The 15,058-nt window shown below is 45.5% G+C and overlaps 4 non-coding genes and 3 pseudogenes across 4 annotated transcripts; all 7 read right to left on the reverse strand.

Moving 5' to 3' along the window:
- Positions 1-406: 406 nt before the first annotated feature.
- On the reverse strand, positions 407-539 carry LOC130323421 (U2 spliceosomal RNA; annotated as a pseudogene).
- A 2,105-nt stretch (positions 540-2,644) lies between these two features.
- Positions 2,645-2,829, reverse strand: LOC130323415 (U2 spliceosomal RNA). Its single transcript, XR_008868726.1, has one exon. It is a non-coding gene; the product is annotated as a U2 spliceosomal RNA (small nuclear RNA).
- Positions 2,830-4,268: 1,439 nt separating this feature from the next.
- Positions 4,269-4,405, reverse strand: LOC130323418 (U2 spliceosomal RNA; annotated as a pseudogene).
- A 2,104-nt stretch (positions 4,406-6,509) lies between these two features.
- LOC130323410 (U2 spliceosomal RNA) lies at positions 6,510-6,700 on the reverse strand. Its single transcript, XR_008868723.1, has one exon. It is a non-coding gene; the product is annotated as a U2 spliceosomal RNA (small nuclear RNA).
- A 2,104-nt stretch (positions 6,701-8,804) lies between these two features.
- LOC130323416 (U2 spliceosomal RNA) lies at positions 8,805-8,993 on the reverse strand. The gene has a single exon (XR_008868727.1). It is a non-coding gene; the product is annotated as a U2 spliceosomal RNA (small nuclear RNA).
- A 2,258-nt stretch (positions 8,994-11,251) lies between these two features.
- On the reverse strand, positions 11,252-11,404 carry LOC130323420 (U2 spliceosomal RNA; annotated as a pseudogene).
- A 2,100-nt stretch (positions 11,405-13,504) lies between these two features.
- LOC130323411 (U2 spliceosomal RNA) lies at positions 13,505-13,695 on the reverse strand. The gene has a single exon (XR_008868724.1). It is a non-coding gene; the product is annotated as a U2 spliceosomal RNA (small nuclear RNA).
- Between the last annotated feature and the right edge of the window lie 1,363 nt (positions 13,696-15,058).

Raw genomic sequence — 15,058 nt, forward strand, 5'->3', positions numbered from 1 at the left:
CTTTACTACCACCAGCTTAATATCGTCTAGAACGTGCTCAATAATCCGGACACCCTGAAGTTTTTTGTCTTTACTCGCAGCAGCTCTGGTAACAAAATCTCTGTGGATGCCATTTTGTGTGAACGTCACATCAAAAATTTTACGCTTCGGGTAGTCCTGGATTGCCAATATCTCGCCCTTCTGTATTCCGAAAACTCCTCCGAGCACGTCCTCTACTACGAATTTCAAATCGTCCGCCCTTTTGGTATCATCCGTGAGAATGACTCTCACGGTGTTTTTGATCCTTGCGTATGCCGGCACAGAACCTGGATCCGGATCATCATCCATGGTTCTAACCTCTCTCCACCCGAAGGTCTTGAGAGGCGATCGCTACTCGTTACCCTGGGACTAGGCCCTCTCCCCAATAGCAACAAGTGGGTGAAGCCCAGGCAATAAACCTGGGCGATCCCACAAGGCCGAGGAGAGGGGTACCCGAGTACCTTCTGACCAGATCTCCTGTATTACTACACTTGATCTTAGCCAAAAGGCCGAGAAGCGATAACCGTGAAAGGGGCGGGCCCAACAAGGTCCCCTTCATGGGCACTATCACTGCTTGCTGTCAGGGAGGCTGCCAGACAATTTTCCATGCACACTCTGGGCTGGGGGGCAGTCAACCACCAGTACACACAGCAGAACCTAAACCCATACCATTATTGCTAAGCAGCAAGACAGGGGCCCATTGCACTCCCACGGGGCCTTTTTAAATGCAATCCATAACCCGGATTTGCCAGGAACCCTTCTTACTCCTCCTACTTGCATGTGACACTGGGCTTAGGATCTGCATAGGAAACACACACACAAGCACACACCTACCTTTGTTGCCTGCAGATGCCTCCTTGGCTGTCCCCAAACGGTATCAAACCAACACCCACGGGAAGCTGTAAGCATAGAGGACATGCCTGCACCCCATTGGACTTACCTGTGTGGGTTAAATCCGGGTTATTTGACAACCTATGGCGGTGATGGTTCTGCTCAGGCAGAGCAGTGCTGATGCTCCTCATAAAGCTGTCGCTGCTGTGAAGGTTCTAGGTGACATCACAAATCCCTATGGTTACATACACAACAAAGCTGGGTTGTTGTTGTTTACACTCTGCAAGGCCTGTGGAAGTGAGTGACATCATAGCACTGTAGTTCTGAGGGTTGTAGATGGATGCAACAATCTCCTGTTGCTTCTATGAAGGCCGTAATAGACGACATCACCAAACAGCTCCATAGTCACATACACAGCAAAGGAGAGATGTTGTTTACACCTAGTGATGTCAGTGGTATTGAGTGACATCATAGCACAGTGCTAAGGCTCCTGGGCCTGGACACAGCAGCGGCTGCAATATCTCAACGGAGAATACGTTTATATATATGTGTGTGTGTGCGCGTATATATATATATATATATATATATATATATATATATATATATATTTCTCCGCCGAAATCACTTTTAAACCCATTTCCACCTTTTTTTCCCTTCTCTTCCTCTTACTTTTTTTTCACGTTTTTTTACGTTTTTCTCCTTTTCGCCTCTTTTCTGGGCGTATTATTCTTCTTTTTCTTCTTTTTTTTCGTCTAATGCATACCCCATCAGTGCAGCAATGCTTATTCAATACCGCCAGCAGATGGAGACACTGGGGGATAATTTTCTAAGGATTTATACTGATTTTTCCTGTCTGAATTTGTCGCACAGAAAGTTGCAGGCCAAATATGTGCGACATTTCTGCGACTTTAGCTTCTAGAGCATTTTTACAACATTATACATAGGTGCTGAATACATAAAAAGCGACTGTTCAGCGACAGACAAGTCGCATCGGCTGAAAGTAGGCCAGAATGTCAGTCCATGTTGGAGCAGGTTTAGATACAGTCTAAAGCATAGATCTCAAAGTCTGTGCACAGAATTTAGCAAGGGCCTCGCACCTTCTGATGCATCAGGTAGGTGCACAATAGCATAGCCTAACCCTCTGTACTTTGGTCTATATTGATGCGGGACATAGACAGCCAGCTGATGACCAATCCATTAGTGCAATGGATGGCTGGAAGCATTTGTCTTTGCCTTTGCAATACCACAGAAGCAATGCATGGTCAATGTACAGCAATGACACACCTGTGTGAACAGCCAGGAGACCCCCCCCCCCCCCCCCCATGTTATGTTACATAGTTACATAGTTAGTACGGTCGAAAAAAGACATATGTCCATCAAGTTCAACCAGGGAATTAAGGGGTAGGGGTGTGGCGCGATATTGGGGAAGGGATGAGATTTTATATTTCTTCATAAGCATTAATCTTATTTTGTCAATTAGGAACATTCAGCACCCACCCGCTATCAAGGCAGCTGCCTATCATGTCATGCCCTACCTGCACAGGTGTGCTGGCTACTCAAATGATCCAATTAAGGAGGCCATTTAGTCAGCAGCAGCAGAAGTCCTGTGCCTGGACGCTCCAACAGCGGCCAGACACAAGCAGAAGCAGAAGCAGCAGAAGCAGCAGCAGCACCACCTTTTGCTTTTTGGCTGCAGAAGCAGCAGCAGCAAGGCCCACAGGGCTGGCTAGCTGGCTAGCCAGCAAGCAAGCAGGTAGCAATGAAAGTAGGAATCTTTCTTTTTAACCCTGTAAGGGGGTGGTGCACTGTACCCGAAGATACTGCCATATCGGGTCAATGCATAGGGCGACGGAAGCAAGCTTCGAAATCAGCCCCCGTTCTCAAAAATCCATTTAATATATGGTCCCCAGATAGGGGACGTATCAGATATTAAACTGATAAGAACAGATTTTTTTTTTAAGTTAGCCCTCAGAACTCAATCAGAGCTCCAAGATCTTATATGGACTCGATTGTTTTGTTCATCATCAGGTAACAGTTTTATTTATTCCTAAAATAAAAAAGACAAATTGAAATAAAATATTATAACAACAATAAAAATAATAAACATTCCAAAATTATAACAAATTCATTCCCTTTCTCCGGGCGTAAACTGCCAAGTAATCAATTAAACCATAGCTTAAGCTTCCTTTTTCCATTTCCCTTTTTACTGGGATGGCCAACCAGGCCGGTATTTTATAAGTTACCATAAATCGATCCACGTCAAGGCGAAAAGAATCATAAACTTTGTTTCTTACTGCAGGCAACTGGGCTTTAAAGGTGGATAATAGATTATCCAGGTCCTGTAAGAACAATTCTCTTTCCTCATCTGGAGCTCTCTCCAAAATAGTTTGGAAAGACCCTGAATATCCTCTTAAATTTCTCACCGGCTCTTCATTTTTCTTTTTACTCTTATGCTCTCCAATGTTCTTTTCTTCTACTATCATCTCTTTTCCAACAATTTTTGGCTCTTGGGTTACCACAGATCTTTTAATTTCTGGCTCTTGTTCAGAAACTTCTTCTTCTCTTTTCTTCTTCCTCTTTGGACAGTTCACATACATGTGACCAATTTTGTTACATAAATTACATTTACTTTTTTGGCTACAGGATTCAATTTCATGACCTTCTTTTTGGCATTTTTGGCACCACATTGAGGTGCACTCTTCCTTTAAATGGCCATATTTCTTGCATTTTCTACAGAAATTCTGCATACCTGCAAAAAACATATCTCCATTGATAACCCCTATTTTAAAACGGGCAGGGGGATAAAGAACTCTTCCATCTGCGTCTTCCTTGAACTTTACTTTAAATCTCCACTTTGTTGTCCAGACTCCATACTGATTATAAATTTTGCCAAGTGGCGCAATTTCCTCACAAAATTGGGTCAAAAGAATTATAATATCCTCCTCAGGGACGTAAGGACTATACATCCTCACCGTTAAAATTCTTTCTCTCCTGGGAAAGTGGGGAATGACTTCCACGCCCTCCCACACTGGATCAGACTTGATTGTCTCAAATTTCTTCCAAAATAAATCATAATCCTCTTCGGAAACCAAAATAACATCAAAGCACCCTTTCTTTGGAAATTCCAACATGGAAAGGATTTGTGTCTTTGCAATTTCCAAAACTCCAAAAAGAATTTCCTCCATTACAAAGGAAAGTCCTCTTCTTTTCTTCTCAAGGTCTTTCAGCAGGATCCGGACCCCATTCTTGATCTTCCCAAAAAAAGGAACCTCCTCTCCAGCAGATTGAGAGGTGTCCATGATCTCTTCCATCTTCAATAGGCGTGTCCAGGCAGGGACAGAAAAACACTCCCCCACCAAAGAGTGGGCAGTGAAGGGTGATCGCCTCCCGTTGTCTGGGGACTAAGCCGGCTCCCTAATAGCAGCAGGGGGGTGAAGTCCCTCCGTTAAGAAGGACGATCCCCCCAGGCCAAGGAGCCGGGTACCCCAGACACCCTCTGACCAGACCAAGTGAGCAGATACTACACTTGATCTTAGCCAAAAGGCCGAGAAGCGATAACCGTGAAAGGGGCGGGCCCAACAAGGTCCCCTTCATGGGCACTATCACTGCTTGCTGTCAGGGAGGCTGCCAGACAATTTTCCATGCACACTCTGGGCTGGGGGGCAGTCAACCACCAGTACACACAGCAGAACCTAAACCCATACCATTATTGCTAAGCAGCAAGACAGGGGCCCATTGCACTCCCACGGGGCCTTTTTAAATGCAATCCATAACCCGGATTTGCCAGGAACCCTTCTTACTCCTCCTACTTGCATGTGACACTGGGCTTAGGATCTGCATAGGAAACACACACACAAGCACACACCTACCTTTGTTGCCTGCAGATGCCTCCTTGGCTGTCCCCAAACGGTATCAAACCAACACCCACGGGAAGCTGTAAGCATAGAGGACATGCCTGCACCCCATTGGACTTACCTGTGTGGGTTAAATCCGGGTTATTTGACAACCTATGGCGGTGATGGTTCTGCTCAGGCAGAGCAGTGCTGATGCTCCTCATAAAGCTGTCGCTGCTGTGAAGGTTCTAGGTGACATCACAAATCCCTATGGTTACATACACAACAAAGCTGGGTTGTTGTTGTTTACACTCTGCAAGGCCTGTGGAAGTGAGTGACATCATAGCACTGTAGTTCTGAGGGTTGTAGATGGATGCAACAATCTCCTGTTGCTTCTATGAAGGCCGTAATAGACGACATCACCAAACAGCTCCATAGTCACATACACAGCAAAGGAGAGATGTTGTTTACACCTAGTGATGTCAGTGGTATTGAGTGACATCATAGCACAGTGCTAAGGCTCCTGGGCCTGGACACAGCAGCGGCTGCAATATCTCAACGGAGAATACGTTTATATATATGTGTGTGTGTGCGCGTATATATATATATATATATATATATATATATATATATATATATTTCTCCGCCGAAATCACTTTTAAACCCATTTCCACCTTTTTTTCCCTTCTCTTCCTCTTACTTTTTTTTCACGTTTTTTTACGTTTTTCTCCTTTTCGCCTCTTTTCTGGGCGTATTATTCTTCTTTTTCTTCTTTTTTTTCGTCTAATGCATACCCCATCAGTGCAGCAATGCTTATTCAATACCGCCAGCAGATGGAGACACTGGGGGATAATTTTCTAAGGATTTATACTGATTTTTCCTGTCTGAATTTGTCGCACAGAAAGTTGCAGGCCAAATATGTGCGACATTTCTGCGACTTTAGCTTCTAGAGCATTTTTACAACATTATACATAGGTGCTGAATACATAAAAAGCGACTGTTCAGCGACAGACAAGTCGCATCGGCTGAAAGTAGGCCAGAATGTCAGTCCATGTTGGAGCAGGTTTAGATACAGTCTAAAGCATAGATCTCAAAGTCTGTGCACAGAATTTAGCAAGGGCCTCGCACCTTCTGATGCATCAGGTAGGTGCACAATAGCATAGCCTAACCCTCTGTACTTTGGTCTATATTGATGCGGGACATAGACAGCCAGCTGATGACCAATCCATTAGTGCAATGGATGGCTGGAAGCATTTGTCTTTGCCTTTGCAATACCACAGAAGCAATGCATGGTCAATGTACAGCAATGACACACCTGTGTGAACAGCCAGGAGACCCCCCCCCCCCCCCCCCCATGTTATGTTACATAGTTACATAGTTAGTACGGTCGAAAAAAGACATATGTCCATCAAGTTCAACCAGGGAATTAAGGGGTAGGGGTGTGGCGCGATATTGGGGAAGGGATGAGATTTTATATTTCTTCATAAGCATTAATCTTATTTTGTCAATTAGGAACATTCAGCACCCACCCGCTATCAAGGCAGCTGCCTATCATGTCATGCCCTACCTGCACAGGTGTGCTGGCTACTCAAATGATCCAATTAAGGAGGCCATTTAGTCAGCAGCAGCAGAAGTCCTGTGCCTGGACGCTCCAACAGCGGCCAGACACAAGCAGAAGCAGAAGCAGCAGAAGCAGCAGCAGCACCACCTTTTGCTTTTTGGCTGCAGAAGCAGCAGCAGCAAGGCCCACAGGGCTGGCTAGCTGGCTAGCCAGCAAGCAAGCAGGTAGCAATGAAAGTAGGAATCTTTCTTTTTAACCCTGTAAGGGGGTGGTGCACTGTACCCGAAGATACTGCCATATCGGGTCAATGCATAGGGCGACGGAAGCAAGCTTCGAAATCAGCCCCCGTTCTCAAAAATCCATTTAATATATGGTCCCCAGATAGGGGACGTATCAGATATTAAACTGATAAGAACAGATACTACACTTGATCTTAGCCAAAAGGCCGAGAAGCGATAACCGTGAAAGGGGCGGGCCCAACAAGGTCCCCTTCATGGGCACTATCACTGCTTGCTGTCAGGGAGGCTGCCAGACAATTTTCCATGCACACTCTGGGCTGGGGGGCAGTCAACCACCAGTACACACAGCAGAACCTAAACCCATACCATTATTGCTAAGCAGCAAGACAGGGGCCCATTGCACTCCCACGGGGCCTTTTTAAATGCAATCCATAACCCGGATTTGCCAGGAACCCTTCTTACTCCTCCTACTTGCATGTGACACTGGGCTTAGGATCTGCATAGGAAACACACACACAAGCACACACCTACCTTTGTTGCCTGCAGATGCCTCCTTGGCTGTCCCCAAACGGTATCAAACCAACACCCACGGGAAGCTGTAAGCATAGAGGACATGCCTGCACCCCATTGGACTTACCTGTGTGGGTTAAATCCGGGTTATTTGACAACCTATGGCGGTGATGGTTCTGCTCAGGCAGAGCAGTGCTGATGCTCCTCATAAAGCTGTCGCTGCTGTGAAGGTTCTAGGTGACATCACAAATCCCTATGGTTACATACACAACAAAGCTGGGTTGTTGTTGTTTACACTCTGCAAGGCCTGTGGAAGTGAGTGACATCATAGCACTGTAGTTCTGAGGGTTGTAGATGGATGCAACAATCTCCTGTTGCTTCTATGAAGGCCGTAATAGACGACATCACCAAACAGCTCCATAGTCACATACACAGCAAAGGAGAGATGTTGTTTACACCTAGTGATGTCAGTGGTATTGAGTGACATCATAGCACAGTGCTAAGGCTCCTGGGCCTGGACACAGCAGCGGCTGCAATATCTCAACGGAGAATACGTTTATATATATGTGTGTGTGTGCGCGTATATATATATATATATATATATATATATATATATATATATATATTTCTCCGCCGAAATCACTTTTAAACCCATTTCCACCTTTTTTTCCCTTCTCTTCCTCTTACTTTTTTTTCACGTTTTTTTACGTTTTTCTCCTTTTCGCCTCTTTTCTGGGCGTATTATTCTTCTTTTTCTTCTTTTTTTTCGTCTAATGCATACCCCATCAGTGCAGCAATGCTTATTCAATACCGCCAGCAGATGGAGACACTGGGGGATAATTTTCTAAGGATTTATACTGATTTTTCCTGTCTGAATTTGTCGCACAGAAAGTTGCAGGCCAAATATGTGCGACATTTCTGCGACTTTAGCTTCTAGAGCATTTTTACAACATTATACATAGGTGCTGAATACATAAAAAGCGACTGTTCAGCGACAGACAAGTCGCATCGGCTGAAAGTAGGCCAGAATGTCAGTCCATGTTGGAGCAGGTTTAGATACAGTCTAAAGCATAGATCTCAAAGTCTGTGCACAGAATTTAGCAAGGGCCTCGCACCTTCTGATGCATCAGGTAGGTGCACAATAGCATAGCCTAACCCTCTGTACTTTGGTCTATATTGATGCGGGACATAGACAGCCAGCTGATGACCAATCCATTAGTGCAATGGATGGCTGGAAGCATTTGTCTTTGCCTTTGCAATACCACAGAAGCAATGCATGGTCAATGTACAGCAATGACACACCTGTGTGAACAGCCAGGAGACCCCCCCCCCCCCCCCCATGTTATGTTACATAGTTACATAGTTAGTACGGTCGAAAAAAGACATATGTCCATCAAGTTCAACCAGGGAATTAAGGGGTAGGGGTGTGGCGCGATATTGGGGAAGGGATGAGATTTTATATTTCTTCATAAGCATTAATCTTATTTTGTCAATTAGGAACATTCAGCACCCACCCGCTATCAAGGCAGCTGCCTATCATGTCATGCCCTACCTGCACAGGTGTGCTGGCTACTCAAATGATCCAATTAAGGAGGCCATTTAGTCAGCAGCAGCAGAAGTCCTGTGCCTGGACGCTCCAACAGCGGCCAGACACAAGCAGAAGCAGAAGCAGCAGAAGCAGCAGCAGCACCACCTTTTGCTTTTTGGCTGCAGAAGCAGCAGCAGCAAGGCCCACAGGGCTGGCTAGCTGGCTAGCCAGCAAGCAAGCAGGTAGCAATGAAAGTAGGAATCTTTCTTTTTAACCCTGTAAGGGGGTGGTGCACTGTACCCGAAGATACTGCCATATCGGGTCAATGCATAGGGCGACGGAAGCAAGCTTCGAAATCAGCCCCCGTTCTCAAAAATCCATTTAATATATGGTCCCCAGATAGGGGACGTATCAGATATTAAACTGATAAGAACAGATTTTTTTTTTTTTTTTTTTTTTTTTTTAAAGCCGAGGAACGTGCTTTCGATTCACCCAAAGTGCAAGAAAAAGTGCAAACGTGTTACACTAAAAAAAACGTGCACAAAGGATGCGGTCTATCGCAAGCCCTTCTCCGATAGGAGAGAGGCCCCCCAACAAACCTTACCCTTCGCCTCCGGACCAAAAGGTATCTGCGAGGTTCCAGGTTCGATGTCCCTTTTCGCCGAAGCTACTAGGGGACCACAAATGCTCCCGGCATCCCCCTTGGCGTTAGCCAAGGTATCTGCCCGCAGAGCCGATTACGGTAGGTACCCTGCCAAAGCAGGAGTACCCGGGGTGTTTGCAGGGAGGTGCGGAACCTAATGGCCACACACACCTCCCCTAGACCGCCAGGAGGGACACCCAGAAGGGCTACCGCATCCTGACAAATCCTGTGAACACACAACACGCAAAAAGTGACACAGTGAGACAAAAAAGAAATAAATAAGTGAATGTGTGCAGATATACTGCCCGGACATCCGGCCGGATCTATAAAAATGTCTCTGATCCTAGCCAGAAGGCCGGGAATCAAGAGGTGAGTGCCACAAGGTGAAGAGATTATGGTGCCCGTGCTTCAACTCAGTGAGTCTATTCTCCCAGTGAGTTTCGGCACCTCGGGGTCACCACTCCCCGAGGCACAAAAGTACCTCGGCTCTAGACCCTCTCAGCCTCATGGCGAGACCCGGAGGGAACAGGTCACATCGGGGCAGCCGTCGAGCTGATTCCTCAGAACCAGCCCCGGAAAGCCCTGGTACACCTGCATCCTCCATGCAGCACCCATCCCCACCAGCATGAAAACTGATAAGAACAGATTTTAAGTTTCCCTCAGAACTAAATCATAGTTCTAAGATCTCATATGAACTAGATTTTTGTGCTCATCATCAGGTAACTTTTTTATTTTATTTTTTTATTTCCAGAATAAAACAAATTAAAACAACAAAACAACTAACAAGAATAACTCAAATAAACCTTAATCCAAAATGAAACCCTTTCTCCATGCGAAAACTGCCAAATAATCAATTAAACCGAATTGAAGAGCTCCACTCTTCAAAGCTTCTTTGACAGGGACTGCCAACCATGGTGACACTTGGTAGGTCGCCATGAAGCGCCTTACATCAGGCTTCATGGACTGCATTATTTTTCCCCTCACAGTTTCAAGCCGGGTATTCACTTTTATTTTAAATTTCACTAGGTCTTGAACAAATATTTCTTTTTCTTCCTTTGGGGCTTGGTCTAGCACCTCACCCAAATATCCAGAAAAATACTCACTGAGAATTATTTTCTTTAATTCCTCTGTGTGCTCCCCTTTAGAAGCCTCACTTATGCTTTCTTCTTCCATTTCTTTTCCTGTGTCCAACTTTTCTTTGCTCTTGCCAGAAACTTTTTTGGCCTCTGGAACTATATTCTCTTCTTTTGTCTTCCTCTTCAATTTCACCCCAACTTCCATAGCCTCAGATTTTTCCGGGCAGTCTTTAAAGAAATGCCCAGTCTTTTTACAGGCCCTGCAGGTCTTACTTTGGCCACACTCAGAAAAGACATGACCTTCCTTTAGACATTTGGTACATATTATCTTTCCACAACTTTCATGCCCGTATTGTTTGCAGTTTTTGCAGAAAGTTCCCATCTCTGGGAAAAATAAATCCCCTGTGTCCTTCCCTATTTTAAACCGAGCTGGTGGGAGCAACAATCTTCCGGGCGCCCCCGCATCCTCTTTCAGTCTGCACAAGAACTTCCATTTTCCTGTCCAAAGCTGGTGTTGGTTAAGGACTTTACCTCTTTCCTCTACTTCCACACAAAATTCCTGCAAAAAGAGCTTGATGTCACTTTCTTTCGTGTATGGCGAGTACATCTTAACTGTGAACAGCTTGGTATTGTCCACAAAGTGCTCAACCAATTTTATGCCTTCCATCTTTGGATGATTCCGGGTTTTCTCCAAGGTTTCCAAAAATTTTCTGTAGAAAGACTTGCTGTTGAAAGTAACATCATAGACTCCCTTTCGAGGGTAATCCATGACTGTCAAGATCTCCATTCTTGGCACTTGGAACAGACCAAACAAGATCTCCACGATTAAGAAGTCCAGATTCTTTTCTCCTCTGGCTTGCTCCTCCACGATAAATCGAACAGCATTTTTGACCCGAGCATATTCAGGTATATCCGCCATGTCTGTTCAGCTGCCGAGATCTTCTTCCGTCCTCTGTTTGCAACCAGGCGACCCAGTGGCTGCCTGGTGATCACTTCTCGTTTCCTGGGGAGTAAGCCGTAACCCCAAAAGCAGCAAGGGGGTGAAGCTCCACCAAATAGGTAGAGCGATCCCCCAAGGCCAAGGCACGGGTACCCCAGGAACCTTCCAGCCAGACCAAGTGAGCAGATACTACACTTGATCTTAGCCAAAAGGCCGAGAAGCGATAACCGTGAAAGGGGCGGGCCCAACAAGGTCCCCTTCATGGGCACTATCACTGCTTGCTGTCAGGGAGGCTGCCAGACAATTTTCCATGCACACTCTGGGCTGGGGGGCAGTCAACCACCAGTACACACAGCAGAACCTAAACCCATACCATTATTGCTAAGCAGCAAGACAGGGGCCCATTGCACTCCCACGGGGCCTTTTTAAATGCAATCCATAACCCGGATTTGCCAGGAACCCTTCTTACTCCTCCTACTTGCATGTGACACTGGGCTTAGGATCTGCATAGGAAACACACACACAAGCACACACCTACCTTTGTTGCCTGCAGATGCCTCCTTGGCTGTCCCCAAACGGTATCAAACCAACACCCACGGGAAGCTGTAAGCATAGAGGACATGCCTGCACCCCATTGGACTTACCTGTGTGGGTTAAATCCGGGTTATTTGACAACCTATGGCGGTGATGGTTCTGCTCAGGCAGAGCAGTGCTGATGCTCCTCATAAAGCTGTCGCTGCTGTGAAGGTTCTAGGTGACATCACAAATCCCTATGGTTACATACACAACAAAGCTGGGTTGTTGTTGTTTACACTCTGCAAGGCCTGTGGAAGTGAGTGACATCATAGCACTGTAGTTCTGAGGGTTGTAGATGGATGCAACAATCTCCTGTTGCTTCTATGAAGGCCGTAATAGACGACATCACCAAACAGCTCCATAGTCACATACACAGCAAAGGAGAGATGTTGTTTACACCTAGTGATGTCAGTGGTATTGAGTGACATCATAGCACAGTGCTAAGGCTCCTGGGCCTGGACACAGCAGCGGCTGCAATATCTCAACGGAGAATACGTTTATATATATGTGTGTGTGTGCGCGTATATATATATATATATATATATATATATATATATATATATTTCTCCGCCGAAATCACTTTTAAACCCATTTCCACCTTTTTTTCCCTTCTCTTCCTCTTACTTTTTTTTCACGTTTTTCTACGTTTTTCTCCTTTTCGCCTCTTTTCTGGGCGTATTATTCTTCTTTTTCTTCTTTTTTTTCGTCTAATGCATACCCCATCAGTGCAGCAATGCTTATTCAATACCGCCAGCAGATGGAGACACTGGGGGATAATTTTCTAAGGATTTATACTGATTTTTCCTGTCTGAATTTGTCGCACAGAAAGTTGCAGGCCAAATATGTGCGACATTTCTGCGACTTTAGCTTCTAGAGCATTTTTACAACATTATACATAGGTGCTGAATACATAAAAAGCGACTGTTCAGCGACAGACAAGTCGCATCGGCTGAAAGTAGGCCAGAATGTCAGTCCATGTTGGAGCAGGTTTAGATACAGTCTAAAGCATAGATCTCAAAGTCTGTGCACAGAATTTAGCAAGGGCCTCGCACCTTCTGATGCATCAGGTAGGTGCACAATAGCATAGCCTAACCCTCTGTACTTTGGTCTATATTGATGCGGGACATAGACAGCCAGCTGATGACCAATCCATTAGTGCAATGGATGGCTGGAAGCATTTGTCTTTGCCTTTGCAATACCACAGAAGCAATGCATGGTCAATGTACAGCAATGACACACCTGTGTGAACAGCCAGGAGACCCCCCCCCCCCCCCCCATGTTATGTTACATAGTTACATAGTTAGTACGGTCGAAAAAAGACATATGTCCATCAAGTTCAACCAGGGAATTAAGGGGTAGGGGTGTGGCGCGATATTGGGGAAGGGATGAGATTTTATATTTCTTCATAAGCATTAATCTTATTTTGTCAATTAGGAACATTCAGCACCCACCCGCTATCAAGGCAGCTGCCTATCATGTCATGCCCTACCTGCACAGGTGTGCTGGCTACTCAAATGATCCAATTAAGGAGGCCATTTAGTCAGCAGCAGCAGAAGTCCTGTGCCTGGACGCTCCAACAGCGGCCAGACACAAGCAGAAGCAGAAGCAGCAGAAGCAGCAGCAGCACCACCTTTTGCTTTTTGGCTGCAGAAGCAGCAGCAGCAAGGCCCACAGGGCTGGCTAGCTGGCTAGCCAGCAAGCAAGCAGGTAGCAATGAAAGTAGGAATCTTTCTTTTTAACCCTGTAAGGGGGTGGTGCACTGTACCCGAAGATACTGCCATATCGGGTCAATGCATAGGGCGACGGAAGCAAGCTTCGAAATCAGCCCCCGTTCTCAAAAATCCATTTAATATATGGTCCCCAGATAGGGGACGTATCAGATATTAAACTGATAAGAACAGATACTACACTTGATCTTAGCCAAAAGGCCGAGAAGCGATAACCGTGAAAGGGGCGGGCCCAACAAGGTCCCCTTCATGGGCACTATCACTGCTTGCTGTCAGGGAGGCTGCCAGACAATTTTCCATGCACACTCTGGGCTGGGGGGCAGTCAACCACCAGTACACACAGCAGAACCTAAACCCATACCATTATTGCTAAGCAGCAAGACAGGGGCCCATTGCACTCCCACGGGGCCTTTTTAAATGCAATCCATAACCCGGATTTGCCAGGAACCCTTCTTACTCCTCCTACTTGCATGTGACACTGGGCTTAGGATCTGCATAGGAAACACACACACAAGCACACACCTACCTTTGTTGCCTGCAGATGCCTCCTTGGCTGTCCCCAAACGGTATCAAACCAACACCCACGGGAAGCTGTAAGCATAGAGGACATGCCTGCACCCCATTGGACTTACCTGTGTGGGTTAAATCCGGGTTATTTGACAACCTATGGCGGTGATGGTTCTGCTCAGGCAGAGCAGTGCTGATGCTCCTCATAAAGCTGTCGCTGCTGTGAAGGTTCTAGGTGACATCACAAATCCCTATGGTTACATACACAACAAAGCTGGGTTGTTGTTGTTTACACTCTGCAAGGCCTGTGGAAGTGAGTGACATCATAGCACTGTAGTTCTGAGGGTTGTAGATGGATGCAACAATCTCCTGTTGCTTCTATGAAGGCCGTAATAGACGACATCACCAAACAGCTCCATAGTCACATACACAGCAAAGGAGAGATGTTGTTTACACCTAGTGATGTCAGTGGTATTGAGTGACATCATAGCACAGTGCTAAGGCTCCTGGGCCTGGACACAGCAGCGGCTGCAATATCTCAACGGAGAATACGTTTATATATATGTGTGTGTGTGCGCGTATATATATATATATATATATATATATATATATATATATATATATATTTCTCCGCCGAAATCACTTTTAAACCCATTTCCACCTTTTTTTCCCTTCTCTTCCTCTTACTTTTTTTTCACGTTTTTCTACGTTTTTCTCCTTTTCGCCTCTTTTCTGGGCGTATTATTCTTCTTTTTCTTCTTTTTTTTCGTCTAATGCATACCCCATCAGTGCAGCAATGCTTATTCAATACCGCCAGCAGATGGAGACACTGGGGGATAATTTTCTAAGGATTTATACTGATTTTTCCTGTCTGAATTTGTCGCACAGAAAGTTGCAGGCCAAATATGTGCGACATTTCTGCGACTTTAGCTTCTAGAGCATTTTTACAACATTATACATAGGTGCTGAATACATAAAAAGCGACTGTTCAGCGACAGACAAGTCGCATCGGCTGAAAGTAGGCCAGAATGTCAGTCCATGTTGGAGCAGGTTTAGATACAGTCTAAAG

The sequence above is a fragment of the Hyla sarda genome, unplaced genomic scaffold (genome assembly GCF_029499605.1).
Source record: "Hyla sarda isolate aHylSar1 unplaced genomic scaffold, aHylSar1.hap1 scaffold_2482, whole genome shotgun sequence".
NCBI classification, from domain to species: domain Eukaryota; kingdom Metazoa; phylum Chordata; class Amphibia; order Anura; family Hylidae; genus Hyla; species Hyla sarda.